Source organism: Hipposideros armiger, unplaced genomic scaffold (assembly GCF_001890085.2).
Source record: "Hipposideros armiger isolate ML-2016 unplaced genomic scaffold, ASM189008v1 scaffold_229, whole genome shotgun sequence".
NCBI classification, from domain to species: domain Eukaryota; kingdom Metazoa; phylum Chordata; class Mammalia; order Chiroptera; family Hipposideridae; genus Hipposideros; species Hipposideros armiger.
In genome coordinates, this window is record NW_017731579.1 from 1,992,536 (window position 1) to 2,009,722 (window position 17,187).

At 39.2% G+C, this 17,187-nt stretch overlaps 1 pseudogene; it reads right to left on the reverse strand.

The window, feature by feature from the left end:
- Positions 1 to 12,934: 12,934 nt before the first annotated feature.
- LOC109389321 (rRNA-processing protein FCF1 homolog pseudogene) lies at positions 12,935 to 13,965 on the reverse strand (annotated as a pseudogene).
- Between the last annotated feature and the right edge of the window lie 3,222 nt (positions 13,966 to 17,187).

Sequence of the window (17,187 nt, forward strand, 5' to 3'; positions counted from 1 at the left end):
TTGCTTCCAAAAGCATCTTCAGCTCAGTATTTGAATAAGAAAGATACCAGCTGGAATACTGACCAACCTTTCCCTTTTAAAATTAACTTAATTCAACTTCTGTACATTTGTTACAATTTTAATTAAATTTTAAATGTCATATGGCCTTTTTTTCTTGTTCATCTAACTCAAGTGTGCCCTTCTTTACATTTCCCCAGATGCAACCCTGAATTTCAGGACTTTCTGCTTCACCTATAATTTGCTTTTAATTAAACTTTATGAAAAAGCTGCAGCCTGATGCTTTATTTAAATATCCTGCTTTCTCTTATAATCTGTTTTCTTTTAGTAGTCCTATGGTTATCCTTGCTTTCCTGGCAACTAGATATGAAACCACACAAAATACTGATTTGGGCATGAAGAAAATCAGTAAGTACTCTAGCTACTGATCGATACACTATGAGGACTGTGCTTTTTCATCAGCTGATTTCATTGAGATGAAGACATTAAGAGGGAAGCCAGGACACTAAGACAAAATGAGGGGAGTCTCCCGTGGCTTACCATAAGGCGGGGAGGGGGCAGCATGCCAGTAGAGCCTTCCACTCCAGAGAGGAGGAATATACTGTGACTTGTGCATGGTGATAATGAAAAAAGCAGGCCAACTTTTAGTCCGTTTTATGTAAGTTTTTTAAAGATGATACATTTTGTTACTGCCTGCTTCCCACCCTCCCTATTGGATACGCTTCTGATCTTTGCTTGTGCAGTGTGGATGAGCACATTCTCTCCAGTTTAGTTTTTAAGGTAGAAATGTGAAGAATTCTTGTGCATTACGGAAAGGGATAATAACTTCTGTAAAATCTCAGAGGCATGCGAAAGAAAGGAAAATAAATTTCTTTATTGGAGCCAAAGAAGAGTACTGGAATTCTTTATTCATATATTTTGCTCCACATAAAACTTGTTTTTCTTTGAACCAGCTTCGCTTGAAAATATAATTTTGTTGATAACTCCCAAATAATTCTTTTAAATGCTAGAGGACAGAAAAAGAAAAAAGGAAAGTTTATGTCCTTGCTGATTTACATGTTAAATTGCAGAGCTATACTATATTGTTTCATTATCAGATTTTTCTAATGAGAAATACCTATAATTTTCCTTGTAAGCATTATGCTAGGTTGGGGTGAGGGGGGTGCGTTTCAATTCAGTCTGTATGTTTTTCCTATGCTTAATTCATATTTACTATGTATTAAGCAAAGAAGTTTCCAAAAAGCTCAGACAACAAAACTTTCATTTGAAACTGGGTTAATTATAGTCAATTTTTTGTAAGCTATGTAGAATAGGTTTTTGAATGTCAGAATTGGGAAGATAAAATGTATGTGGTAAAATTCAAATATTGATCAAGCCTTATTTACACTAACGATGGGGTAAAGAATTTTAAAATGGATAATATAAAACAGTACAAAAATTATTTTTGACAAATATATGCATTCTCACCCCACATCATACCATTGTCTAATTATATCCCAGCTCTGCCTTTGGGAGCCTGGAAATTGCCAGGGTAGTGAATGGAAAAAAACTCTAGGTTATTAAGGAAATCCAGAAAGTGGATAAACTATTTGAGAAAAATTAAAATTTTTTATCATATTTTGGACTCGACACAAAGAACAGGGAGAAGAAGCAGTCAAGTGGGTTTCAATGTCATTTTCTAGAAATGTCTATTAAATGTGATTATATAAACCAGCTAAAAATGCAGCTATCTCTTTGGAAACTTTTTAAAAATGGAAATGCTATAAAAAGACTGCACATTTTTAATATGCACAAAAATCAAATATTTTAAATGTTTAAATTGTATTGCTAATTAACCATGTTCTGTAGAAAATTATGGTTGAAGTTGGTGCTCATGTCGCTCAGAATTTTCCCTCATATCAAGAACTTGTAGCTTGTCCTATATGGTTTGGTGAAACAAAAAATAGTTTATTTGCTGTGACCTTTAAGTCGATTGCCAGCTGGAGTTCAATCTACATACATAAAACAATAAATATGGAAACATCCCAACAGTCTTTTCCCATAATTATTTACATTTTTCTCAGTAATGACAGATTCTTAACATTTCCCAAACTGTTGTTTTAAACCTTAAATATTATGTTGGTTTTTAAATATTAGTTAAAGACATTCAGGATTCTTTAAAACTTTTTTTTTACGGTATTTTCTTTTAAATTTTATAAAGGAACATTGTAGGTTAACAGACATTGTAATTTCTTATTCCTCCCCCATGCATTGATTCTTAGGTATACTAGCTTATAAATAAACTCGTGTATTTGAAGTGTTCTGCTTATGTCTGGCCCTACATGTGTGCCTTCACTGTTTCATCTGACCTGCCTTCTTCTGACTTTGAGTTCTCTCTAGAAGTAGTGAAAATATTTCATTTTCTTTATAGTGAGAACCATTTTTCTATTATACCAAATGGGCAATTTTTAAATTCTCTGAGTTCATCAAAATTAATTCCATCATGACCTTTTTTATTTGTCACAAGAAGCTCAAGATGCCCAGGTCAGGCCGGTTGGTTAAGAGCTCGCTCAAGAGTTTGAGCTCTGAGCAACTTCGGTTCGATTCCTGGCCCAAGCCGAGCAGCCTCTGAGCTGCCAACAGGTGGCAGGATGGTTCAGCTTAAAAAAGAAAAAAACAAAAAAGCCTACGTCATTGTTCATCCTCTGAACTCCCTAATTCCCAGAGTGAATTATCAGTGTCCTGATAATTCTTAATTGCTTAAGACAAAGCAACCTACAGACATGAATTATTTTAAAATTGTTCTCAGAAAATCAAAAAAAATATAAATATGGAGAAATTATAATTTTTTAATTTGAGAATGAATTTCTATAAGAAATATTGAGTGGCTTGAATAAGATACAACTCTTTAATTTATAAAACTCAGAATTACATTCAATTTTGAGCCATGTATCTATTGTTTTGAGTTGAGGTAATACTACAGACTCACACAATAAGCATCAATAATCATAGATACTTGGGTAGTATTTTTGTTGGAAGACAGAAAGATATGGTAGGAAACATTTTATATTTAGAACCATTTCACCACAGCTATCTCTAAACAAGTCATTTGCTTCTGAATTTCGTTTTTCTCAACCATAAAATGATACAAGTTTCTAGTGAGGACTGAGTTAATGGATGTGGAGGTGTAAACTTACAGGTTTTGCAAAATGGGCAGTATTTTCTATCAGAGTGCTCTATCATCATTCATAAAAGACTTCTCCGATGCTTCCATTCAAATTCAGCTTTTGAAGTTACTGTTACAGTGTATATATACACATATTTTTAGCAAAAGAATCAGTAATACGGGTCAAATATTTGTTTTTTCATTTGTTTACATTTTTTTCCTAACTCCTATGAAAGACTTGGAACAGAAGTCAGTATGATGGTAAGCTTGAAAATTAAACTTTCATCATGGATACTAGAACCCAGTTTTATATTTGTTTCTTATACTGACAAATATGATTTTAAAAGCTATTTATGAGCATAATTTCACAGCTTTTACATTTAGAACCTTTTCTTTGCCTTCAGCAGACATGGATTATGTTGTCTTTCCCCCCCAATTTCATAAATCATTATCTAAAATAATTTGAGTTAAAGATTGCGTTTGGATATATTTAGTGATGATTATAGGCATTTTAATTTAACCAGTATTAAATAACTGCATGTCATGGCAGACCAAGATGTAGCATCTCTTTTGAAAATCTATACATTCAGATCCACTTGCAGAATTCTGTCTCCTCGCCAGTACTCCCTTTCTATTCCAGTCCATTCTCTACTTTGTCAGAGTGATCTCCGTTTAAAAAAACAAAACAAAACAAAAAAAACCCAGTCGGATTCTGTTCCTCTCTTTAGTTTAAAGTTCTCCTCTAACCCCTCCCATGAAAACAAAAGAGTGATTTGGCACATAGGCTCAAGAGCTAAACCACCTGAGTTCTGGGCCTACCACTTTTCTGCATGTCATGTGACCTCTCTGACTCTAATTTACAAACTAGAGCAGCTCCAGGATTTTCATCTAGGAGGGCCTGGGGTGAAAGGATGGGAAGGAATTTAAGACTGTTATAACTGCATATTTGCTTAGCAAACATTTGATTTTTCTCATAATGTATAGTTGTGGTGGAGGTCTATTAATAAACTCTCCCATCCACATGAGCCAGCCACTCATGGCACTGAGCATCACCTACCTTTTAGGATGATTGAGGTTCAAATTATGCCTGGGTCACTATGAAGAATGCAACAGGTAATATTTCTAATAAAGTAGTACCCAAGTATGGGAACGATCTTTCTTTACAAAAAAGAGCAATTAGTCACTATTCAATATCATTCACACTCAAGTTCCAGTAAGCTTTCTTTAGGAAGAGAGCAAAAGATTAGACTAACAGTCCACTGATTCTTTGAAAAGATCAATAAAATGGATAAATCTCTAACCATAGTGATGAAGGGGACAAAAATGACCAATATCAGGAATGAGAGGAGGCATCACTACAGAAATACACAGATATTACAAGAATGAAGGAATATTACAAACAACTTCATAAATTTGACAACTTAATATGAAAAGGACAAATTCATGAGAGAAAAACCAAAAAGGCTCACTCAAGACAAAATAGATAACCTGAACAGTCCTATAGCTGCTAGAAGAATTGAATTTGTAGCAAGTCTTCCCATAAAGAAAACCTCAGGTCCAAGTGGTTCCACTGGTGAGTCCCAACATATGGTCTATCCTTGAGAATGTTCCCTGTGCACTAGAAATAATGTATGGTTTAGTGTTCTAGGATGAAAGACTGTAAATGTCAATTATGTCCATTTGGTCTAATGTGTCATGTAAGGCTGGTAGTTCCATATTGATTTTCTGTTTGCACTATCTATCCATAGCTGTCAATGGCATATTTAGACTCTCTACTATAATTGTGTTTTGTCAGTTTCTCCTTTTGTTTCTTTTAGTAGTTGGTTTATATATTTTGGTGCTCTTGATATGAGTGGGAGAATATATATTGACAAATGTTAATGTCTTCTTGTTGTATTGTCCCCTTTATCGCTATGAAATATCCATCTTTGTCTCTCATCACCTTTTTTTTATCCTGAAGTCTGTTTAATCAGATATAAGTATGGCTACACCAGATTTTCTCTGGATGCCATGTGCTTGGATATTGTTTTCCACCCTTTCATGAAATTTGAGTCTGTATTTGTCCTTGCAGCAGAGATGTGTCTCTTGAAGGCAGAATATGGTTGGGTTTTGTTTTTTGATCCAATCTGCTATTCTGTGCCTTTTTATTGGTGAGTTCAGTCCATTTACATTGATATCTGATTATTGATATATGAGGATTTCCTACAGCCATTTTATTTTTTGTTTTCTGATAGCTTGGTGTCTCCATTGTTTCTTTGCCCTCATGTTCCTGTCATTTTAGTTTGGTGGTATTCTATGATTTTTTTCTCCTCTCTTTCCTCTTTTTTTATGTTATGTGTGTCAGTTCTGGACTTTTTACTTTATGTAAAAGCAAGTTTCATATATACTATAGTCCTTTTTTTTTTAACCATGCATCTTAGCTCCATTCCCCTTTGCAAATTCAGACCTTTGCCCCTTTTATATTTTTGTTGTCACAAATTATCCCTATTTATGCTGTGAGCTCATTTCAGAATTGCAGTAGCATATTGTCTTCCTCTCTTTTTATTTTTTTGTTTGTATCTCCTTTACCCTTTATGTTATGTTTAAGTGTATAGTGCCCTATTCTGTGTAGGGGTTGCCATTTCCTGCTTCTGTCTGTCTGTTAGTAATCTTACTCATAGTTTTGTATCCTTTGGTCTTTTTGTTTCAGGTCTAATAGCCTCCTTCAATATTTCCTGTAATTCAGGACTTGTGGTGGAAAATCCCCTCAGCTTCTGTATTTCTGGAAAGGTCTTTATTCCTCCTTCATATCTAAAGGATATCTTTGCTGGATATATTATTCTTCGCAGGTAATGTCTCATTTTCAATAGTTTGAATATTTGACTCCACTCCCTCCTGGGTTACAGAGTTTCTGCTGAAAAATATGATGATAATCTAATGGGCTTTCCTTTGTAGATTACTATCTTCTTTTCCCTGGTTGCCTTGAAAATTCTTTCTTTGTCATTAATTTTTGACAGTTTCAATATAATGTGCCTTAGAGAAAGCCTTTTAGGATTTAGGTAATTAGGTGTTCTATGTGCTTCTTGGATTCGAGGATCCAGTTCTTTCCATAGGTTCGGGGGGTTCTCATTGACTATTTGTCTGAAACAGCCTCTCTGTGCCCTCTTCTTCTCTCCTCCTTCTGGTATACCCATTGTTCTTACGTTGCTCTTTCTGATGGAGTCAGATAGTTCTAGAGTTATTTCATTTCTTTTAACTCTCAAGTCTCTCCCTTCTTCCATCTGTGTCATTTCCAGAGTTCTGTCTTCAATATCACTAATTCTTTCCTCCTTCTGGTCAGCTCTATTCCCTAAGCTCACTATTTCATTCTTCATCTCTTTTATTGAGTCCTTCAGCTCCAGTATTTCTATTTGGTTCTTTTTAAAAATTTCAACCTACTTGGGTAATGTATTCATTTTGTTTGTCCAGTAGGTAGCACTAGAGCATTTTATTTTATTTTGCCCTGTTCTGGCTTCCCGTGGTAGATTTCCTGGGGGAGGTTGGCATTTCCTCTGTGACCAAGTCCCCTCAGTCTCAGGACACCACCCCTATGGGAGAATGTAGTGGGTGATGGGATTCCGAGCCAGTGAAATCCCTGCAGCCAGATGCAGAGCTGTGTGCCTCAGCAGCCTTGTGTGCCCCTAATGGGATCAGCCGCAAAAGGTGGGGGTGGGATGGGCTGGGAGAGTCCTCTGGTGTGTTGGTGACTTTGTTCTCCTCTGAGTAATGGCGGCTGCCAGACTATAGCTGCCTCTCCCCTATATCTCCTCCCTTGTCACTGGAATTAGCCGCATTGTGCGTTTGCCACTCAGGAACTATCTCTTCAGTTCTCTGGAGAGAGAGATTCTGCTCTTTAACTCAACACTGCTTCAGTTTCTTCTGGAGCCTGCTACTAGCACTGGGAGGGTGTGGGGCAAGCGAGCCTGGGAGGGTGGGGGGAGGCAGCCAGGCTCCGTGGCTTTGTTTTCTGCCTGGCAGTGAGGGCTTTTAGACCTCAGTTGTCACACTTCTGTACTCAGTCTTTGCCCTGAGGTCTCTGCCCCTATTAGTCGCAGGGCTCAGCCACATTATATGCTGATCACTGAGGCAGGAATGCTCAGGGCCACCGAGCGTGCACCTGTGGTCTCTGTCCTCCCCTCCCCTAGGACCGCAGTGAGCTCTGGACACATTCATGGCCCCCATCTCTGCACTTCTCCCACTTTCCTCCCCTGTTCACCCCGATTCACCCACCTTCAGATGTTTCGATGCATGGATCTCTCAGATGTGTCTGTGTGTCATGCAGGGAGGCCTTTGTTGAATTATACCTCTTCAATTTGTAACTTGAAGGGGAGAGATCAAGGGGGGGACCCCTCCCACCGCCATGTTTCTGAGGTAACTCGTCTTCAAGGTTTTCTAATTTCTTGGCATAGAATTGTTCATAGTAGTCTCTTATGATCCTTTGTATTTCTGTGTTATCAGTTGTAATATCTCTTTCATTTTGGATTTTATTTGAGTCCTCTCTTTTTCTTGGTGAGTTAAGATAAAGGTTTATCAATTTTATCTTTTCAAAGAACCAGCCTTGAGTTTCACTGATCTTTTCTACTATCTTTTTAGTCTCTATTTCATTTATTTCTACTCTGATATTTCCTTCCTTTTACTAACTTTGGGCTTTTTGTTTGTTTGTTTTGTTGTTTTCCTTGAGGTGTAAAGTTAGGTTGTTTATTGAGATCTTTTTTCTTAATGGAGGCATTTGTCACTATGAACTTCCTTCTCAAAACTACTTTTGCTGCATCTCATGAGTTTTGGTATGCTGTGCTTCCATTTTCATTTATCTCAAGATATTTTTTATTTTTCCTTTGATTTCTTCTTTGACCATTGGTTGTTCAGAAGCATATTGTGTAATCTCCACACATTTGTTAGTTTTCCAGTTTTCTACTTATAATGAATTTCCAGTTTCATACCACTGTAGTCAGAAAAGATACTTGATATGATTTCAGTCTTTTTAAGTTTATTGAGACTTGTTTTGTGGCCTAACATATGGTCTACTACCCTGGAGAAGTGCACTCGAGAAGAATGTGTATTGTGCAGCTGTTGCATGAAATGTAAGGTAAATGTTAGATCCATCTGATCTAACGTGTAGTTTAAGTCCAATGTGTCCTTATTGATTTTCTGTCTAGATGATCTATCCATCATTGAAAGTAGAAAGATTTAATAAATGTTTAATTATAAAAAACTACTAAGACTTATTAAGACTGTTCTGGGTCCTCTTCCACTCCGGGTATGCTTCACCCATGTGTGCGATTAGCTCCCCTGTAGTAATCAAGTGTGACAAGCACTGGATTGATTAATTTGGTTCCCTGTTACAATGAGGTCACCTCTGATATAAATATTTTCTAGCAGGCAGGAGACTTACATGGAAAGAATGGTACAACACTCCTGAAGCTACTTTTCTTCTCTCCTGGAGAGGCACCGTGCTGCTGGTTAAAAGTGTGAACTGTGGAGCCAAATTTCCTGGGTTCAAATCCCATCCCCACCACTGAGTAACTGTTTAGCCTTGGAAAATTTAACTTAAACTCTTCCTGCTTGTGTCTCCTCATCTGTAAAATGAATATAATACTGTTTATTTTATAGGATCATTATAGGGACCATATACCAATATTTGTAAAATGTTTAGGTCAATGCTTATGTGTGCCAGCTTAAATGGGTTTCTGTTTTCCATGCCTAGAACATACTAACTGTGATATTATTATTTCTGAAATAAACCTTTCTCTCAAAGAGAGGTGGGAAGAGTCCTTGAAAGAATAGGTGCTGTCTCTCTTCTTCCTCTCTCTCAATCCCTATCCTGTTTTCTCTCTGGTTGCCACTCATTCACTCAACCAATATTTACTGAGCACCTTCTATATACCAGATACTGTTTTAGACTGGTGATTATATTTTGAATCAGAAAAGAATTGTCCCTGTCTTTTCACAATATAATGAAACAAATCATTACTTGAGCAGGCTATTACAATGTAATAAGGGGGAGGGGGGAGGGGAAGGCAGAAATGTGAGGTATTCTGTGTCTACCTATTGTGTCTCTATATTTCTCTCTCTGTTTCTGTCTCTGTTCCCTTTTTTTCCTCTGTCTTTCTCTCTCTGTCTCTTGCGGGAAATAAACTAAGAAATTTCCTGGTCAAAGTACAGGAAAAATTGGCTATCTTCTATTAGAAATGTTGACAGATGTCAAGTTTGTACAATTAACCTGAGATAGTCAGGTTGCAGTGAATTCTAGCCAGCAGAGGGCAAGAGTGTCCAGCTGTATAAATTATTGTATTTATTCTGATTTTTTCCAAGACCTACATTAAAAAAGCACTTCTAATTTGATGTGTAAAATCTTTTAATTTTTTAAGCTATATAAGTGGTGCATAGCAAAATGACTATTGGTATTGTTATGTTAAAACTGGTAAATTGGAATAAGTGTCTACTGATATGACTATCAATTTTGTTTTCCCACAAAAATTTGGCTGTTTCTTGGAACTCCAAGTAACAAAATTTTCTACCTTTACATTCAGCAGGTAATCTCAACTGGAGACAGGGATGGAAGGAAAGACATACCCTCAGAACATGAGTCCTCACCAGCTGTGTAACCTTGGGCTTGTTATATGACTTCCCTGAGTTTTTGCTTAAGAAGTTTGCAAAGACTACAGTGAAGGTCACATTGGGCTGCCCAGGAAAACACAAGCTTCAGGGGCTTGTGTACATTATGAGGACATGTCCAGTTGACATTGAAGGGCTAAGCCAAGGGTATCTCCTTGCTCTCTGATCTCTTGTCTTTCTTCACTGACAGGACCATGCATTCCCAGAAGTCAGACCCAACTCAGCTGTGTTAAAAAGTTGGGTTTCTTATATGTTTCCAAGGAACTTACCTGTTATCCCTTTGTTTGATTGTTGAAATCTGACAGTTTTGCAAGGATGACTCTCAGGGTTTTCATCACCCTGGTCCCTGCTAGGACTACTCCAATCCTCAGAGCCTGCTTGATGGTTGCATGACATGGCACTGGTCCCTTTCCTTTGATCTGGATAGGAAGGGGCCTTGTAGATACAGATTTTCCCATCTTAAAACTGCTTGGACCTGAAATTCCTCCTTGTCCTGACTTTTCTCAAATGCTGGAAGTCTGCCTAAGACCATGTTTCTTTCCAAGATTCAGCCCCAAATCTTGCATGTGTCCCTTGTGCTTCAGAATCCCCAAAAGCCATGATGTCAGCTCTACTTTCATGTGACCTTTGGCTTCTCGCAGAAGCTGATACTGACTTGACTGTTTGCAGTGGGCTGTTCCTTCCCCTTGTCTTTTTTTCTGAAATCAAAGTCACTGAAAATAGCTTGTTACAAGTATGTTTTTTTTCCCATTTTCCTTTGGAAAGACCCGGTCTGTTCTGTGGCAGGAGTGGGGGGGGCCCTGCTCACAAAATCTCAGGTAATTCACTGGCGTGGGCAGGTTGTTTCTTCCCTCTGACTTGGGGATCCTCTAATCCTTTCTGACCCCTGACATGCTTTCCTGTTTGGGGGCACCAGTGTCCTCCTGGTCATTGGGATCACATTCTTTTTCTGGCTCTTTCTTGCAGCCTAAAGTTTAGCATGCTCTCACAGGTACAGGGTGCTCTCTCAGGCCTCCCTATCAATAGCAAGCATCTGGGAAGCTGCCAGGTCTCCACTGGCCCCGCTCTGGGCTGACACTCAGACCCAGAATTCAATCTGTGTGAGGCTAGGGACAATGCAATCACACAGGCCTGGGCTGGTTCTCAGGCTCTGTGTCCAGTGCTACCAGGAAGCAGCTCTTTAAAGCATGGCTATCCTGAATCTGATCTTACACAATCAACATGCTTAGTGGTGTGAGAAATTCCTTGCTTACTGAAGCCTCAAGACCATACAGATGCCTATCAACCATATGCTAATTTCCCAGGTCACTGGTTCTTACAAAGTCTCCTGATAGTTGTTCAGAAGCAAGGGCCTATTTTGGCCTATTTCCAGGGTCTCTTTGACCCCCTGAAACCCCTAAATTCCTTGATAATATTTCTCCTCCTCTTCCTCCTTCCTCTTTCCACCTCCCCTTCCTCTTCCTTCTCCCTCCTCCTCTTCCTCCTTTTGTTCCTCCTCCTTGTCTTATTCCTGTTCTTCAAGTTTTCCCCCTTTAACTCGGGATGCCTTCCAGTTGTGGTTGAGGAACATGGGGGTCTTTTCCTCAACAGTGTCCCAGGATGCTTTGATCATAGTAGAAATATCTAAAGCCATCTCCACCAACTTCTTCCAGACATGGAAACTGAGCTCAGAGGGGATGCTCCCCTCTCTTGGTGAGGCTGAAAGGGGGGCAGGCTTTCAGCAATGCCTGAGGTGGCTGGGAAAGAGGGCAGTCAGGAAGGGCTGCATGGAGCTGACCTCCGTGTGACATGGAGGACTGACTCGTGAACGCAGAGGCTGCTGGTGGTGGTGTAGAGAGGATTGGTGGTTGGGGAAGAAAAAGACCAAAGAATCATTGGGATTCATGGGTTGGACCATGATTGGTAGGTGTTCATGTTCTGAGAAAGGGTGTCGTCAGGTGACGAGATGTAGTTCGGAGACACAGAAAGGTCTAATAAGGGACAGGGGGCCAATACTCTGAGTGTGCTTTCATTGGAGATCGGAAAAGGCAAGCCGTGAGGGTAAATGAAAAGTCCATTACAAATGTAAAACGGGGCAAAAAGCACTCTGCTGAAAGAGGTGCCAGAGGTAAGGATCAAAGCAAGAAAAGTGAGAGGGTGGTCAGGTCCCGAGGCAACAAATGCTCTGGTGACAGAGAGGAGCCCAGATTTGAGGATGAGAAAAGGGAGAGATGAGGAGATTTGGGGTCTAATGACAGAGAGGACTCTGGTGGCAAAGACAACTGGAACAGGAGATAAGTAGAAAATGAACCGAGCTGCATGCCACGGGATACCTTTCCACGTGGGGCCAGCGTAGAGGGCTGCTGGTGGCAGGATTAAGGCTGGTCATGGATGTGAAAGCCAAGACGCAAGGGCAGAGGCCATTGGGAAATAAGGGTGGAACGAAAAAGGGCGATAAGGGAGATGACGACAGAGCAGAGGACATGGCAGTGAGTGACGATGGGACGCTGCAGGTACCTCTTGTCCAGAGGTTGTCAAATAGAATAGTGTTAGGGCAGCACCCAAAGAGGGGTTGTTAATTGGGTTCTAGGTAGTAGTTTTACCTTAAACATCTTTGCCACAAGCATTTTTGCCACCCAACTAATTGGCTAAAAGATATTTTGCTGTAAAAGATACAAAACTGGTTGACAGTTTGGTGTACGTTTGGCAGACAATATATTTTGTCAGTTTTATTTCTCCATTGACAAAGTTCTTACAGTACTGTTTTTATATTATAGAAATCTTAGCCCTCAGAATGGGCTATACAGTGATGAGTAGACATGTAGACATGGTGGTCTGAAAGCAGTGAATGATAACTACATATAACTTCAGATTGCAAAGCTATGCGTAACGTCAGATTGCATGCTATACTAGACAATGATCACATACCACTTTGCAAATCCTTCGGTGAGCAGTCATCCCTCTCACCTGTCAAAACCAAAATTTACCAAGCTATGGCAAATATAAGAGGCAACTACTCATTTACAACAGTCTTCCAGAGCAGTAATTATAGATTCTTTAGTTGGAAACTGATACTTTTTTCTTTTTGGTGACCAGTCATCAGATTTATAAAAAGATACAAACTTTAAAACGATACAAAAATATTTTTAAAACAATAAAAAGTGAGTGTCTCTCACCATACTTAGCTCATAACGGAGCAAATGGGTGAGTGGAATAATAATTCATGCTGTAGCATGTTTTATAAACTGGCAACAGAGAAAGTTGGTTGAAAGAAAGCAGAGGAATTTTGACTTTTAAGAATTGGAATCGAGGGACTCCATAATCACTTGGCATCTGCTCAGTGTTGGACCTGTGGTTAGAAACGTACATGATGGGAACTCTGGGTATCTTCCTGATTCTTCATTTAAGGGCCCAGCCAACCATGGCCACAATGTCACACTTGTGCTGAGTTACTCTCTGTACTAAGCAGTCATCTGCATGGCTTCCTTTGTGCACGGTAATCGTTCAAATCTTGGATCCCTGGCAATTCTTAGAGCCACTCAATACTTTTGTCCCAATTTCGCGGTGTCAGCCATTACACAGTCAGTTGTTATACAAGGGATACACTTGGCATACAGACAGTCCGTCATTGACTGCATTAAGTCTAGTTTGGCTTTAATGGAAAAGTTGATAACGTTGGTATCAACCAGGATGCGGTAAGGTGGGCCCAGCGGTGTGTTCTACTGGAAGAATAAGCAGGAAGGGTGTTGGGGGACTTCTCCTTCCTTGAGTGCCCTGGGATCTTTCTTTTCTTTCTTTTTAGGTTTTAATCTACCCTTTTCTTTCAGCCTCTGATTTCTGAGACTAAGCATTATCTTCATGGTCACAGACTTCCTTGTTTTCTTTTGTTCCCCCGTGTTCACACCACACTCGCAACTGATACCTCTCTTAATGAAATAAATTATAGCGAAAAAAAGTGCAATACCAAATAAGAAAACGAATCAATAAGCGAAAAAGTGTGTGTGTGTGTGTGTGTGTGTGTGTGTGTGTGTGTATAATATATAGGAATGGAAGACTTTTAGGAAGTATTCTTGCCAGGTATTCATGTTGGCTTCTCAGATCCTTTGAGTCCTTCCTTCCTTGCTGGGGAATTGAGATCCACAGTGTCTTAGTCTGCCTGGGCTGCCATCAAAAAGTACCACAAACCGGGTGGCTTAAACAACAGAAATGTATTTTCTCTCAATTCTGGAGACTGAGAAGTTCAAGATCAAGGTATCCACAGGCTTGGTTTCTTTTGAGGCCTGTACCCTAGACCTACATGTGGCTGCCTCCTCACTGTGTCCTCAAGTGGTTGTCCTGCTGTTGTGTCAGTGTCTTAATCTCCTTTTCATAAGGATACTGTTCATATTGGATTAGGACCTACCTTTGTGACCTTATTTTATCTTAATTACCTCTTTCAAGGCCCTTTCTTCATATAGTCACATTCTGAGTTACTGAGGGTTAGGACTCAAACATGAATTTTGAGGGTACACACTGACATCACACAGCGGTAAGTGACAATTCCTAATTCAGTCATGCAGACAGGTGTCTGTCTGTAGCACAGTAAGGAGTTACTCTGATTCAGCTGAATGGGGCTCTTCCTGATTCTTTTCTGTTTGGTCAATAATCTTCCTGAACAAGTTATCTTGGCTCTTCTTAAAAATGTAAGAAGAAATTGTGGTAAAATATACACAACATGGAATTTACCATCTTAACCACTGTAACAGCATAGTTTAGGAGTATTGAGTATATTCACGTTGTTAGGCAACCAATCTTCAGAACTGTTTCATCTTGAAAAACTGAAACTCAATACCAATTAAACAACAACTCCCCATATCCTCTCCCTTGCAAGCCCCTGGCAACTAGCATTCTACTTTCTGTTTCTATGAGTTTGACTACTCGAGATGTCTCATATAAGTGGACTCATGCAGTATTTGACCTTTTGCGACTGGCTCATTTCACTTAGCATAATATCCTCCAGGTTCATCCATGTTATTGCATGTGGCAGGATTTCCTTCTTATTTCAGGCTAATAATATACCATTGTGTGTATATACCACGTTTTCTTTATCCATTCACCTATCAATGAACATTTAGGTTTCTTCCACACTTTTGGCTATTATAAATAATACTGTTATGATTATGAATGTACAAATATCTCTTTGAAGCCCTGCTTTCAGTTCTTCTGGATATATGCCCAGGAGTGGAATTGCTGGGTTATATGATAATTCTATTTGTAATGTTTTGAGGAGCCGCTACACTATTTGGCATAACAGCATCTCAGCACTTTTTGAATGAGCATTTAATCCTATTGAGAGGAACTCTTCCTGGCTTTTTGTCTAAGTGAGAAATTTCCTGAGTGGAAGTCTTCTTGGTTCTTTCTGAGTGAGGATTCAATCCCTTACTCTTTCTGTTGAGTGGAATTCTTCCTGGCTCTTTCCTGTTGAGTGGGAATCCTCCTGGATCTTTTGTGAGGCCTCTTTTTATTTGAATATTAACCTAATCCCATGAGTAATTCTCACTCCACCAGGCTCCTCGCCACCTGACTATATACTTTTTCCATCCGTATGGCACGAATGCAGTCTAGTTATCTCCAAAAATGTCAACAATTTACAAAGGATAGTTTGGAGCTACAACATTCTCTCTCTAGAGTTCTTGGGATCTCCTCAGGTTGGTTCATCAATGGGAGGCCCTGGAATTCTAAGTATCCAAAACCCCCTCTAAATAATGGTCTACTTATTTCTTTTGGTATAAAAATGTGTGGCTTCCTCACTCTCACTTTAATCAGGCCATTCAACAATCTCAATCTACTTTACCGGAAGCTATCTTAACCTCTCAAGGATCCACCTGTCCTCCTCAACCCTTACTCCCTCATCTACTCCAACCTCAGAGACACTCATATCTGCCTCCTTTTCCTTTCCTTATCCATTTGCAACGCCGAACTCCTTCCTGTCTCACTCTCTGCCGTGTCCTGAGGCTCCCTGTATCCCTCTCCCACCTTCCCAAACCTGTTCCTACTTTGCTGGCTCCCCACGTTCCTACCATTACTCAAGACCTTGGCCCTCCTTCTCTGGTACTTGGATCTCAAGGTAGGAAAATTGAAGGAACTCGATTGCTTCTCCTCAACAAGTCATTTTTCAGCATTGGTCTCAATCTGCCTTATCTAATAAATGATTTCTCTGAACCATAAAAAGCGAATTTTCTACACCATTCAGATTAGAATTAGAGGCATTTGCTCCAGGACTTTCAGACATTTATCAACTTATCAAATTTCTTGTGGGTCTTGGAGATGCCTCCTAATGGTATGAAAAGGCCAACAAAAACCTCATAATTAAATCAAAATAAAACCTAGGTCAATCATACAGCTAAGGGGAGTAAAAATAACTTTCATTATTTTAATTAATTAATTAATTAATTTGATACTATTTTATTTAATGTCCGTGGTGGATACACAGGTGTTCTTTTTTTAGACATTCAGTATTATTTTATATTAATTTCAGGTGTACAGCATAGTAGTTAGGCAATTATATAATTTAAGAAGTGATCCCCCTGACTAGTCTAGTATCCACCATAGTTATTACCATACTATTGACTATATTCCCTATGCTTTACATCCCCATGTCTATTTTGTAACTACCAACTTATTTGTTATTCCCTCCCCCTTTTTCACTCACCCCCAAAGCCCCAAAACCCCCTCCCATCTGGCACCCATCAAAATGTTCTCTGTATCTGAGTTTGTTTCTGTTTTCTTTATTTTGTTTAGATTCCACATGTAAGTGAAATTACATTGCATCTGTCTTTCTCTGTCTGATATACTCCACTCAGCACAAACCCTCCTGGTCCATCCACGCAACAACAGATGACAAGAATCCATTCCTTTCCATGGCTGAGCAATATTCCATTGTATATATGCACTGTCTACTCTTTATCCATTCATTCATTGATGGATACCCAGGCTGCCTCCACATCTTGGCCATGGTAAACAATGCTGCAGTGAACATATGGATGCACACATCCCCTCAAAGTAGCATTTTGGGTTTCTTTGGATAAATACCCAGAAGTGGGATTACTGGGTCCTTCTTTGTCCCTTTTTATGGCTTTTGTGTTAAAGTCTATTTTATCTGGTATAAGTATTGCTACCCCAGCTTTTTGTTGTTGTTTTTTTTCATTTCCATTTTCATGAAATATCTATTCCCATCCCTTTTCTTTCTGTCTGTGTGTGACTTTCAATCTGAAGTGAGTCTCTTGTAGGCAGCAAATGTAAGGGTCTTGTTTTCTTATTCATTCAACCCTCCTATGTCTTTTTTTTTTTAAGATTTTATTGGGGAATTGGGGGAAGGGAACAGCGTTGGGGAATCAGGGAAGGGGAACAGACAAGTTGCTATCCTTTTGTTCTTCAGTCTAGTTGTGGAGGAT